We start from the raw sequence: 14,247 nt of genomic DNA on the forward strand, positions 1-14,247 counted from the left end.
TCCCAAAAGGATAAAGGATGGCGAGTTCTGTAATCAGAAGGAAGGTTCAAGACCCAGCTGTAACTTTAATAGCTGTGTAAGAAGCTTTGGAAAGTACCAGAACCTTCCTGAATTTTGGCTCCAACATCCAAAAAGGATGAGTATTGGACTAAATTACCCCTTTTACCATGGTACCATTAGAGTTCTTTAATTCTACTGCCCTACTTTTCTAGGAAAGTGACTAGTATAGGGTGTGTTGAAGGACATTTAATTCTTAGAAATAAATTATTCTATAAGAGGCAGTTTTTATAAATTTCCCAAAATGGAGCCCTGGCACGGAAGAGTAAAGATGAAATGGAGTCAGATTTAGGTCACAGGGCCCAACCTCCTCTTGGGGATCTTAAACACTAGTAAAATGTGACTCAATTCATGTTACATTACTCCTTCCTTTAAGGATCCACCCCCAAACAACAAACATCATTGTAATAATTATTTGATGAACTTTCACAGGCTTTCCCTCCGGAAGGGAAGTGGGATAAATCTGGTTTGGGTATTTATCAATCTCATTTCACAAAAAGAGAAACTGTGATAGAGTTAAGTTGTACACTAAAGTGATGTAAAAAGCCTAATCAGTTAATGGAGCTAAAGCTAATCCAAAAAACTACCAACTGATTACATCCCAGCAAAAGTGATTAGGTGGGATAGCACAAAAGATCAGACTATCACATCAGACTCACACAAAAGAAATATCTAACCCACAGTATCAAACTTTACTAATAACAAGGATATAAGTAAGACTGAGGTAAAGCAGGTTCAGCCCTATCACTTCAGCTCCCCAGGTTATAGTTTTTGCCATGTTGAATGCACTCTGGGCCCAGATCTACCAGGTGATATCACTAAGTGATGTGTATGATCCAGTCACTTGCACAGAAGGGGCCACTTTGATCATGAAGCATTTCTATGTTGTCCTCAGTTAGTTACATTGTTTATGTGACATTTTCCAGAAACCATTCCCATAATCCATAGATTCTAGGTTGGTTTACCATAAGGAATCCCGGACAACCAAGTTCATTCTGCTAAAAGCATTTCACAGTTAAGGACTCTCCTGCTAGCAGATACCATTATTTTGTTTGGAAGAAGTCTACCATTACTAGACCGAGTCACCTTATTTTTTCCCCAGGCCATCTCCCCCTTATTTTGAGAGGATGGATTCCAGACTTGCTGCCTAACCATTTATTTGCTCACTAGTAAATCTTAGCACATAGGAACTCAACAGTATTGAAATGAAAGGCTAATGTAGTCCCTACCCCTTACCACTGAAGCTGATTTGAGAAGTTGGAAAGTTTATCATTTCAATGGCCATTTAAATGATTCCATCTTGACTAATTTAATCCAAGACTTCCTAAACCACACTGAAATCAACCTGAATGTAGTCAATTCTATGTAGTATTCCAGCTTTCAGGAAGCTCTCCAGATTGTGACCCACCTTGGATTAGTCTTAATTTTGGTAGAGGGTGTTCATATCCTTAGAAAAAGCTTGCCTTATGTATACTCAGGACAGCCTGTTATTTACATGGTATAAGCGAAAGGGCAGGAGAAATTCTCCTGACCCCAAAACATCCTTGCCTGTCAAAACAAAGTGCTTGGTAATCTACTTTCTACTTTGAGGGGATTTCTTCCTTTGGGTTAAGCATTGGCCTTTCTAAGCAATCATCTTTAAAATATCTCAGAAGATTAGAGATTGGGTCATTTATCCCTAGAATAAACAATGAACCACAGCACCATCTTTAGAAACCAGACATGTCCTGGAGCTGCCTGAGAATATGAGGTGTCCATAGTACTTAAAAAGAGGAGTTGGGGGAGGAAGGATAATAAAGAGGAGGAAAGGGGGAACGGCCTGGCAGTCCAGTGTTTAGGGCTCTGCGATTTCACCACTGAGGGCGTGGGTTCGATCCCTAGTCGGGGAACTAAGGTTCCACAAGCAGTGGCGCAGCAAGGAAAAAAAAAAAAGGGAATATGAAGGGAAAATGGCAAATTCTGAAGGGAAATTTTAAATCAGTTTTCTTTATGTAAATTACCATCACCTATAGATCTGTCCCTGGAGCAAAATATGTTAGCTCGGGCATGGGCAACTTTTTCTGCTTTAGTTAGATATATCAAGAGCCTAATACAAGATTGACTAACTATCTTTTTCTAGATTTTTTTCAATTTCATTACTATTTAGACCACATATTTATTTTAGTGGGTAGGTAGTTGCTTTATCTTTCAAATTGCTCATAGCTTGTGGCTCACAGATAAGGTAATATTCAACTTCTGGCAAAATCTCGCCACCATTTTATTTTACTTGCCCTGGACTGTTTGGCTTGAACAGGCCTGTGGAGGATCCTTTCACCTTAGAAGAGTTTCCTACTTTTCCCCCTCTGACAGTAGACACAGCTTAAGACTATTCCCAAGAGAATTAACATCATAATATGTTTGGCATTTTTAGAATAATCAGGGGGAAAAGTGACAGCTGATTTCTGTAAGATGCCACAATCAAGACATCCAGATACTTGAAAGTAACCACTTCCTGATTTACCCATGAAAACTTCTTACTTGGGAGTGAAGCTATGGACAAAGTAGCTATGGAAGTCTGACTGTTTGTGCCCAGGTTCCCCTTGTGAAACAGGGATAATGATACTTAGGTACTAGAATGGTACTGGCATACCTCGCTTTATTGTGCTTCACAGATTTTGCCTTTTTCACAAACTGAAGGTTTGTAGCAGCCCTGCATTGTCAGATGATGTTTAGCATTATTTTAGCAAGAAGGTATTTTTAAATTAAGGTATGTACATTGTTATTTTAGACATAGTGCACACTTAATAGACTAGTGTAAGCATAACTTTTATATGCACTGGGAAACCAAAAAGAATTCATGTGACAATTTATTGAGGTGGTCTGGAACTGAACCTGCAATATCTCCAAGGTATGCCTGGACTGAGAAGCCAAAGTGATAATAGATGTAAATAAAGTCCCATGAAAATGTAGTTTGTTGTCCAATTACTGAAATTCAACAAATATAACTGAGTGTCTACTATCTGTCTGGCACTATGCTAGGCACGGGGGGTTCTGTGATGAACAGGACACAGTCCCTCCTTTAATGAGCTTACAGTCTAACAAAGGAAATCAACAAAGGACTGCAGTGGAATGAGAGCTGTTGGGAGGGAATTGGATGGGATTCTAAGGGGCAGTTGTATACATGGACAATTAACCTGGCCTTGATGAGACAAGGCCGGTGCAGAGTAAAAGAGCTCTGAGGACTGGGGTGGAAGGGGAAATGGGCGTTACAGACAGAGGGCGGACATGCAACATCCTGAGACAAGAAAGAGCTGGGCATCTTAGGAGGCCTGCAAGTGTGCTGGAGGGGAGCTCAGAGGGGTGAGACAGAAAGCTGGCGGGGCCGCGTCCTGATGAGCCTTTGTGCCCCTTTCATGAGTGACCACTTGAGAGTGTCTTCTGATATAACCTGAAGGGCTCTAAAGAAAAATTTTAAAGGATGACATAGGGAGAAGCAAGATTTATAGATCTGAGAAATACTAAGGAGACAGAAAAGACTTGCACATTCAACAAATATTTATTGAAATTTTTAAATTAAAATGATGAAACTGAGGGCTTCCCTGGTGGCACAGTGGTTGAGAGTCCGGACCCGTATGCAGGGGATACGGGTTCGTGCCCCGGTCCGGGAAGATCCCACATGCAGCGGAGCGGCTGGGCCCGTGAGCCATGGCCGCTGAGCCTGCGCGTCCGGAGCCTGTGCTCCGCAGTGGGAGAGGCCGCAATGGTGAGAGGCCCGCATACCGCAAAAAAAAAAAAAAAAAGAAAGAAATATACTTTGATCATTGCAAAGGCTGTTCTTTACTAGTTGGTTGATTGTAAGCAGCTTCCGTTTTCCCAAGATGGTCCTCTTTGGAGCGCTAAAGACAAAGTGGGTTTGAAAAGCATAGATTAAAATAAGGTAGAGGAACCCCATGCAGACAAGGCTACCCACAGACATCATGTAGAGAATAGGAGGGAGCCACAAAGCAAGTGAGCTCAATTTCATTTTATTTTTTTACTCTTACAAATTATATCACCATGAAAGCTTTTTGTTTATTTGCTTAAGACTCTATTTTCAGGTTCTATCATTAACACAGTTTTTATGTGTTACATCTATTATAAAAAGATTATAAGGTTACTTATAATGTCGAAATCTTGTATAATTGGAGACAAGTGCAAAATGATGAATGACTGAAGTAAAGCAGGGACTGTAAGACTGATGTGTGGATAGGAATTCAACAAACGAGCATTTACTGGCCCAGAGAGGAGCCGTGGTTATGAAGGGAAGGAGACAGAGCTAGGAATTAGGGAGGATATTTTAAATAACTTGATACTTGAGCATATTTAGGAGCTGCAAGGCAAGTGTTGATTAAAAGGGAGTGATTAGAAATACAGAAGTGAGGGAGAATGGTCCAGGGGTTACAGGAGGGAGGATATACTCAGAAAGCCTTCCCACCTAGGAGAATGGATAGAATCAGAGAACATCCTGGCACTGCTTAGAGTGTGGTCCTCCAGGCTAACACTTCCGACCCAAGGCTCATAGCACCCTGGAGTTATTTCAAAGAGTTCAGGAATCCAGAGGTGAGCCAATCATTATAAGCTGATGGAATAAATACCTTCTCCCACCTGTACCATTTTTTTTTAAGTACGTAGATATTGTTGTGAATACTTAAATACAAATTCACTTAAAAGTACAGTGAATTGATTTAAAAATATCATGTGGCTGTTCCTTGTATATATATTTATATATTAAAAGGAGTCCTTATTACTCTGAAAGATTGGAAGTTTCTGTCTAGATAATGTGGAACTGTTGGTGATTCCTGAGACAGGCAGTGATGTGATGACAGCATAGTTTTTTGGAAGATTCATCTGTCAGTAGTGGATCAGATGAATTGAAATGGAGAGAGAATAGAGACGGGACAGTTTCATATGAGCCAATCCTAAAAGCCCTGAGCAACTTTTCTCAAGCATCTCACAAGGCCACACATTGCCTAGACAAATAGTCTTTTCCTAAAATTTCCTCTCTGTTTCTGAAAGAAAACAATGCTCTCAAGTATCCAACAACATTTAAAATAGCAAGCTTAGCTTTTGGGTTTTTTTTTTAATGTCTTCTCTTTTTCTGACCATACAATTGCTCCAGTATCAGGACAAAGGGGTCTGCATCTCACTATGGTCACAGCGATGCTTTGTCCTCCCTAAAGTGTGTGTCAGTCTTAACTTTCTAGCACTCTGCTGGGAAAGCAGCCAACGGCTGGCTCAGACTACGGCACTTGTGGCCCCCTAGTGGGGCGACAGTAGTTTCAAGTAGAAATCAGATTGGCTGAGAACAAATGCAAACAAAATAATACACCACAAGAATGTCTTGAGATATAATGAAATCTTTTCGATAAAAATCCCATCATGCAAAAAATATACAGACGACAACAAAAATTGAAGCTCAGACAATGAGACAATACAGACAAACTGAACTCGGAGACAGTAGGAAATAAAATTTAAATAAAATAAAATAATAAATAAAGATTAGAAGAGCAACATGAAAGTGGTTATCGAGTCTAAATATAGCTGAGAAAACCGCCGTCATCATGAGGGGATTGGGCGGGGGGTCCTTTCTCAAAGGGCTGGCAGCACAGCCTGCGAGGCTGACACTCACAGCATGTCCAGGTCCTCCCTTTCAGCGCGACGGTGTTCCTCCTGTGGTGTCACTACACCAGATGCTCTGCTTGCTTTATTTGGGAACTTGGAGGGGGAGGGGATTGGCTGTTTTGTTTTGTTAGCCCCCAGATTGACCACTTTTAGAACCTTACCATCCTCCAGAATTTTACAGTCCTCTTAACCAGAGTGGTAAAAAAAGAACCAGGAATTTTGACACTTAGGCCTGTCTGCTCTGTGTGCTAATTAATCCCTTCCTTAACCGTTTAGTTGGGCCCCAATGCAAAGCACATTGATGGTTGTGTTTGCTCACTGATCATCACCAAGCTTGGCCTGCACTCCGAAGAACATTAACTCCGTGAAACCCGGGACGACAAGTCAGCTGGCAGAGAAAGGCCATTAATTTCTTCATCTGTTTCCCCACCTCACAGTCCTCCCACCCTCCGTGGCTCACTGGAAACCTAGTCTTCACGTTCAGAATCTTACACTGTCCAGGGAGAGATAGAAATCCATCCTGCTAGAAAAATTTAGGATAGGAATTGTGTATGAATGCACAGCTAATGTCAGTAATATTGATAATGCCCCAAACATGTTTTTTTTATGTTGGTTGGAAGACTTATGTGTGTTTGTTTTCTTATTATGTACACCACTCAGATAAAAACATAAAAGAGTTAAATGTTATGTCAGTTACAAAATATATGTATTGACATGGAAATTGTTCAGACTTTGTTAATATAAACTGGTTCACAAAACATTATGCACGGTATCATCCTGTTCTGTGAAAATGTATTAAAATGAGTATGTACTAAGCAAAAAAAAAAAGAAAAAAAGAAAGAAAGAACTCCATCCTACTAGACTGTCCCATCCTCCCTTGTTAATTCACAACAGTAAACAATTCCCACAGTCTGGAAAGTCTTCCTTATCTCTAACCTAAATCATGGGTGCTTTTGTACAGTCTGGTTCCCCTAATTCAATCCTCAAGGAAGATGTATTAAAGCTGGCCACTGTCTTTTGTGCAAGAACCCTCAGTGTCAAGGAAAAATTAAATTTGCTCCAGGTCTTAGAGACTCATCAAATGTTAGAGCTGGAAGTAATGTTAGAAACCATCTCAAAAAAATTAAAAAATAAACAACTACTGTCCCCTTTGCAGCCCACTGTCCCCACTACCCCCAACTTAAAATACAAAGGAACTGAAGGAACTTGAGCTAATCAAGTTTTACTACCTCACCGCGTATTTTCCTCCTGGTTCCCTTAACATTTCATTGTGTATTTTTCAACCACAAATAAACTCTGAAGTTCTCTTGTAAGCAACAGCCTCTACCCAGGTGATCACAAACTCTAAAGCGCAAAGAGGCTCCTAGACATGAGGAAACTGAGTCACCGAATAAGGAGTTGGTGTAACTTTGGCAAATGCAATCTCTCAAGCCTCGTCTGAAAGTGGCAGCCTTGCAGGGTGGCGATCACCCCTGATTTTTCAAATCAAGAAACCAAGAATCAGAGTTGCTAAATAGCTCATCCACAGGTTTCCAGCAGGTGAGAACACAGCCAGATTCTGAACCCACCTCCATCTCCAGAGTCTGCTTGGCTGTCATTAAAAACAAGGGAGAACTGAAGGTACTTTTAAAAATTAACAGAACAGTTTTTCTAAAGTATTACAATGTTTTATTTGTACTTAAGCTTCTGTATTAAACACTTCAAGTCTTCTTTATGTAGAAACTAATCTGAATGTTGCCTCTTTTAGTCTATAAGCCTGGAAAACAGAAATCATATTTTTTTAGAAGGGCGCCATAAGCAAATACGCACTGACTACATTTCATTGATTTGGATTCGACTATGTTAAGTACAAAAGAAACCTTTTCTCCAGTGTCAGTATGCTCTGCTTGTGTTTGTCTTTGAATTAACTTTACTTTGCAACCACCTCACTTTTTGGCTGGCTCAGATCCAGCCTCTGTTCCACCGTTATTGCCTTTTCTGGCATATTTCACATAGCCTGACTTTTGGCTTCTTGTTGTTTTAAAAGGTTATTTTTATTTCTCCTGCAGATTAACACTATCCTTCAAGTCTATGTTTCCGATCTCTCCTCCAAATGAACAAGGTCACCCAGGGATCTAGAATCCTGATGAGTGTGTTCTGCCGAGCTTCGGAAAAGATCTCTCATTTGTGGGCACAGCAAGCAATGAAATCTGCAAATATATAACATAAATAAGTTAATGAATATTTATTTTTTATCTTTTTGTGTGCATGCGTATAACATTGTGGCGGAAACAAACAAAAAAATAGCACAGAATTTCTTCCTTTGAAGAGATTTTAATCTAATTGGGAAGCAAGATAGCATCACCTAAAAAATAACAATACATGATAATGAATTAGAAGAATCAGATGACTGTACCATAAAATAAATACCACAGGAGTTCAGAAGAGTAATCAGTCTAGTCTCAGAGGAAGTAAGGCATGTGCCAAGCTAAATGCAGGGGTCAGCAAATTTTTCCTGTAAAGGACCAGATAGTAAATATATGCTTTAGGCTGTGTGGGTTGTAAGATCTCTGTTGCAATTACTCAATTTTTCCATTGTAGTGTGAAAGTAGCCAAAACAACACATAAACAAATGAGCATTCCTGTGTTCCAATAAAACTTTATTTACAAAAACAATCAGTGAATCAGATTTAACCCATGACCATAGATTACTGTTATGGATTGAATGTTTGTGTCCCCCCACAATTCATATGTTGAGGTTCCAATTTCCAATGCAGCTGTATTTGGGAATGGGAACTCCAAGGAAATAATTAAGGTTAAATGAGGTCATAAAGGGTGAGGTCCTGATCCAAAACGATTAGTGTCCTTATAAGAAGAGACACCAGAGAGTGCTCCACATTCACCCCCAGATACACTGAGAAAGGCCATGTGAGGACATAGCAAGAAGGCAGCCATCTGCAAGCCAAGAAGAGAGCCCTCAACAGAAAACAAATTGGCTGAACCCTGATCTTGAACTTTAAGCCTCCAGAACTGTGAGAAAACAAATGTCTATTGTTTAAGCTACCCCGTCTATGGTATTTCATTACAACAGCCAGAGCAAACTAGGACATTTACCAACTCCTGGCTACATGTAATTTAGCTACAGAGGTAAATTGCAAAGCATCTAGGCAGGGTCAAAGTGTGAAGCAGGGCATACTCTTGTCAAGTCACCAGTGATCCCTTTGCTGCTAAAGCCAATGGTCCATAATCAGTTCTCTTCTTACCTGACCCATCAGCAGCATTTGGAACTATTGATTTCTCCTTCCCTCTTGGTAATCTTTCTACGTTAATCTTCTAAACGTCACAGTTTCTTAGTTTTCCTTTTCCCTCAATGGTAGCTCCTTTTCAGTCTCTCTGGTTGGTTTCCCCATCTTCCCTCCAACCTCTTAATGTTGGAGAAACCCAAGGCTCAGTCCTTGATCTTCTTTCCCTCTCTGTTTTCACCCACATCCTTGGTGAGCTTTAAATGTCATCCATAGGATGGTGACTCCCAAATCTTTATTTCCAGGCCAGATTTCAAAACCATGCTCCAGAATTGTATATCTAACTGCTTACTTTGCAGCTCCATTTGAATGTTTAAGAGATATCTCAAACACTAATGTCCAAAACTGAGCTCCTTATCTCCCCCAAAACTTTCTCTACATAGTTTCCCTATCTCCATTCTCCATCTTCCAGGTGCTCTTCAAAAGACCCATAAAATTTACAAAACTCAAAAATCTGTTAGTCTGAAATCAGGATCGCCAAGAGATATTTGCACTCCCATGTTCATTGCAGCATTATTCACAATAACAAGGAAATGGAAACAACCTAAATATCCACTGAATGTGTAAAGAAAATGTGATATATATATACAATGGAACATTATTCAGCCTTAGAAAGGAGGACATCCTGAAATATGAAACAACTTGGTTGAACCTGGAGGACATTATGCCAAGTGATATAATCCAGTCACAGAAGGACAAATACTGCATGATTCCACTGATGTGAAGTGCCTAAAATAGTCAAATACATAAAAGCAGAGAGTCGAATGGTGGTTACCAGAGGATGGGGGGAAGGAGATAGAGAGTTGCTATTCAATGGGAATAAAGCTTCAGTTATACAATATGAGTGCATTCCAGAGATCCGCTTTACAACATTGTACATATATTTAACAATATGACATTGTACACTTAAAAAATTGTTAAAAGGGTAGATAGCACATTCAATGTTTTTACTGTAGTAAGAAAACGTTATTAGCCCACAAAGAAAATGTAAATAAATTCCACTCAAGTAAAAATTACAGGAGTCATATAAGCCACATTTGCAGTAAAATTAAAAATTAACAAATTCAGTCACTAGTAATATTTCAAAACATACCTAAAGAATTCTTAAAGAGGAAATCAAGACTTAACTGCAATTTATTTAGAAATTTTAAAAAATAAATAAAAGCACACAGATCCAAACATGTAGGATGTGGACAAAGAGAAAAATGTGATCTAAATAAATTTGTTAGAAAATAAAAGACTTTGAAAATAAAGAACTTAAATATTCAGTCCAAGAAGATAAAAAGAGAATCACAAAATAACCCTAAAGAAAGTAAATGAAGGAATTAATAGTAAAGAGATAATTTAATGATACAGGTAATTTTTTTAAGTAAACTTGATCAGAAAAACCAAAAGCTGGTTCTTTTAAAAGATCAATTACGTGTCATACAGAGTGAAGTAAGTCAGAAAGAGAAAAGCAAATATTGTATAATAATGCATATATATGGAATCTAGAAAAATGGTATAGATGGTCTTATTTGCAAATCAGAAATAGAGACACAGAGGTAGAGAATAAATGTATGGATACCAAGGAGGAAAAGGGTGGGGTGGGAGGAATTGGGAGACTGGGATTGACACATATACATTATTGATACTACGTATAAAATAGACAACTGATGGGAACATACTGTATAGCACAGGGAACTCTACTCAATGCACTGTGGTAACCTAAATGGGAGGGAAGTCCAAAAAGGAGGGGATGTCTGTATGTGTATGGCTGATTCATTTTGTTGTGCAGTGGAGGCTAACACAACATTGTAAAGCAACCACACTGCAATAAAAATTAATTTTTAAAATTAAATTAAAAAATAAAAGATCAATTATGTATGCCTGTTACAAATATATTCACATTATTAAGAAAAGAAGGAAGAAAATAGAAAAAAACATAAGAATGTGAAAGGGTAAATAAGTACAAATATAGAGAAATGCTTGAAATATAAAAAGGAAACATGCAGAAATATACCCCCAAATTGAAAATTTATGTAGAAGACACCATTTTTAAAGAAAATACAAACTACTAACAACTCAAAAAAGAACCATAAAACTCAACAGATCAACAATCAGAGAAGAAATGTAAAAGTTGGTCAAATTTCTATTCCTGTAAAATGTATAAGTCTTGGGTGCAGTTACAGGTAATTTCTAGCAAGTAAAAAAAAACATAATCCCTATATTATTTAAATTGTTCCAAAGCATAGAAAACTATGGAAGCTTTCCTACCTCATTCCCTGAGGATAGTACAATTCTGATGCCAAATCCAGGTGAATGAGAATACCAAAAATATCCTATTTATCAAAATAACTTATGAAAATCCTAACTAAATCTGTAGCAAATTAACTTCCACAGTTTATTAAAAAGTACTATTTATGATTCAACTATGTTTAACCACAGAATAGAAAAATGATTTAATATAAGGAAATGTTTTCATGTCATTCACTATAACATATTACAAATGAAATTACATAAAATGATCTTGCTAAATTCCAAAAGCACTTTGTAAATTAAGCACTTATTCTGATTAAAACTTACAGAGTACTAGAAATAGAAGCAACTTACTAAAATTGACAAAAGCTATAATATAGAAATATATCACAAACGTATTACTTAAAAGTGAAATATTGGAAGCATTCAGATTAAAATTATGAGCTGAATGATAATGCCTGCTAATAATACTTCTATTCCACATTTTTTGCTGCACCCCCATATTCCAATATTTATTCAAAAGGAGACAATAGATAGTACAGAATACTACTTCAGAGCTCACACTCTCAACCACTCTTTGTTGAGTGACTGCCAGATGTAAGACAACTGTTCATGACACATGACCATGCCCACCCTCAGATAATATTGTCCTTCCCTCCCAGACACCCCCCAATTTAATGTCCTAACATCCCACAGGAGGATTTTTTTCTTCTAAAGCTTGAATCAATACTGCATACAATTTCATCGCAACCAACATTTTAAAAGATGCCACAAATACCATAATATGGAGAGCTCTACCATGTTATATATGCCTCTCCAGTTGCTTTCCTTTTACTTGTGACAGGGAAGAGGAAATGAGACTAAGGGGGAATATGTTTTGCTCCCTGATCAACATCATATAATCTTAATGTATGTGTGTTGGGAGTTTCATACCATTAATAAACTTTTACACCATGCAAAAACAAACAAACAAAACAAAAGGAGACAATAGTATCATTACACAGATTATATAATTATCTATCTAAAAATATCTAAAATAATTAACTGAGCAGCTATTAGAACTAATAAATATAATGTAATTTAATAATGTACTAGATTTAAGATATAAACCCAGAGTTTTTCTCTATGAAGGCAATAATCAGAAACAGGAACAGAAAAAAAATTCATTCACAATTGCATACAAAGAAGCAAAATGCCTAGAAATTGTCTTTAAAGCATGCAAGAAATATAGACAGGAATTAATACTTTACTGGAGGACTTTTTTTTTTAAACAGAAGCTAGAATCAATTTTATTGATGAAATCTTATGATGTACATTGTTTTTGGTATTTGCTTTGTTTTTTAATACCCGAAGAGATAGGAATTATCTTCAGAGAAAGACTAATTAAGAAGAATTAGACTTACAAAGAAAGTATAGCTAATGGACCAAAATGTAGACGATTCCTTTAAAGGTAAAGCTGGTTTACATGGAGGATTAGAGGCAAAACCAGAGATACTATTCTGTGACAGCAGTAAAACTCCTTTTAAGCCTAGGTTAATGTGAATTTTGGAGGGAACCACTGCTTAAGTATGGCAGCAGACCAGAATAAGACTAAATAGGCATGATTTGGAAAATTGAATTTAAAAAAAAAAGGTTTACTCAAATAGCTAAGGAACTCAGGAAATGTGTTTGCGTGTGCATGTTTAATAATTTATGGGTGTAATTATTGTATTACTCCTTTTTTTAATAAATTTATTTATTATTTATCTTTGGCTGCCTCACATCTTTGTTGCAGCTTTCTCTAGTTGCGGCGAGCGGGGGCTATTCTTCGTTGCGGTGCGCGGGCTTCTCATTGCGGTGGCTTCTCTTGTTGCGGAGCACGGGTTCTAGCCGTGCGGGCTTCAGTAGTTGTGGCTCGAGGGCTCTAGAGCGCAGGCTCAGTAGTTGTGGCGCACGGGCTTAGTTGCTCTGTGGCACGTGGGATCTTCCCTGACCAGGGCTCGAACCTGTGTCCCTGAACCTGTGTCACCTGCATTTAGAGGCAGATTCTTAACCACTGCACCACCGGGGAAGCCCCGGGGAAGCCCCGGGCAAGCCCTGGGGAAGCCCCTATTGTATTACCTCTAATAGGGGATTTTCACATTTAGTTGTTGCAAGGTGCTTGTGGGGTCTTAAAAAATCTATATTTCACTAAATGAGAATGTAATATGAAATTTTATTAGGTTTGCATGTACATGTTTAGCCACATTTTCAAGTTCAATTATATACAATTTGCTTGATTAAGGCATTAGAATAAAAATACCCCTTTATCATCCCCTAATACGCAAAACGGAAGCCTTCTTTGCAGAATAAACAATTCTCATGGAGTAAGCACACATGTCTAAGTTGCCAGGAATAGTAGATGCTTTATTTTTTTCTCCTCACTAGCCCAAAAAAATCAAAAACAGAAAAATAAGTGCTTGTATGTATCCTCAGATAAGGATAAGATACAAATAAATGTAATATACCTTTAAGTTTTCTGATGAACCATTTGTAAATATTAGCAGATTAAATCAAGGAATTTTCCTCTCCTTTTTCTTTGTTTGGTTTAATTTTTTCTAAAAATCTCCAGATAGAAAAAATACTCTTTAGGTTTTCTTGTAGAGAAAATTAAATGTATGATTGAATTATGCACGTTCTGATACATTTTCTTACCTTAATAGTAAAATTGAGTAGTCCTTCTTGGTTCGTTTCCCCTGTCAGTGATCTCTCCTAAGGAATTTTAGAATACATTAAATAGAATTTTTAAGGGAAAACAGACCTATATTAGCTTATTATGCCTAGCTTATATTTTTGCCTTGCTTTCAGCACCTGTGTATATCTGTATGCATTTTCTTTTTTTAGAAATATTTTTTGAATAAATAAAAGATAAAAATTGCATGTATGAGCAAGACTGAACCGAATTTATTTGGTCCAATGTAGGTGAATGTTGGTGATATCTCACTAATGTAGATGAGAAAGGTAAAGCAGATATATATCTGAAATGACCAAAAACATTAAATTCTTTTCCAAA

The sequence above is a fragment of the Lagenorhynchus albirostris genome, chromosome 14, assembly GCF_949774975.1.
Source record: "Lagenorhynchus albirostris chromosome 14, mLagAlb1.1, whole genome shotgun sequence".
In the NCBI taxonomy this organism is placed as follows: Eukaryota; Metazoa; Chordata; class Mammalia; order Artiodactyla; family Delphinidae; genus Lagenorhynchus; species Lagenorhynchus albirostris.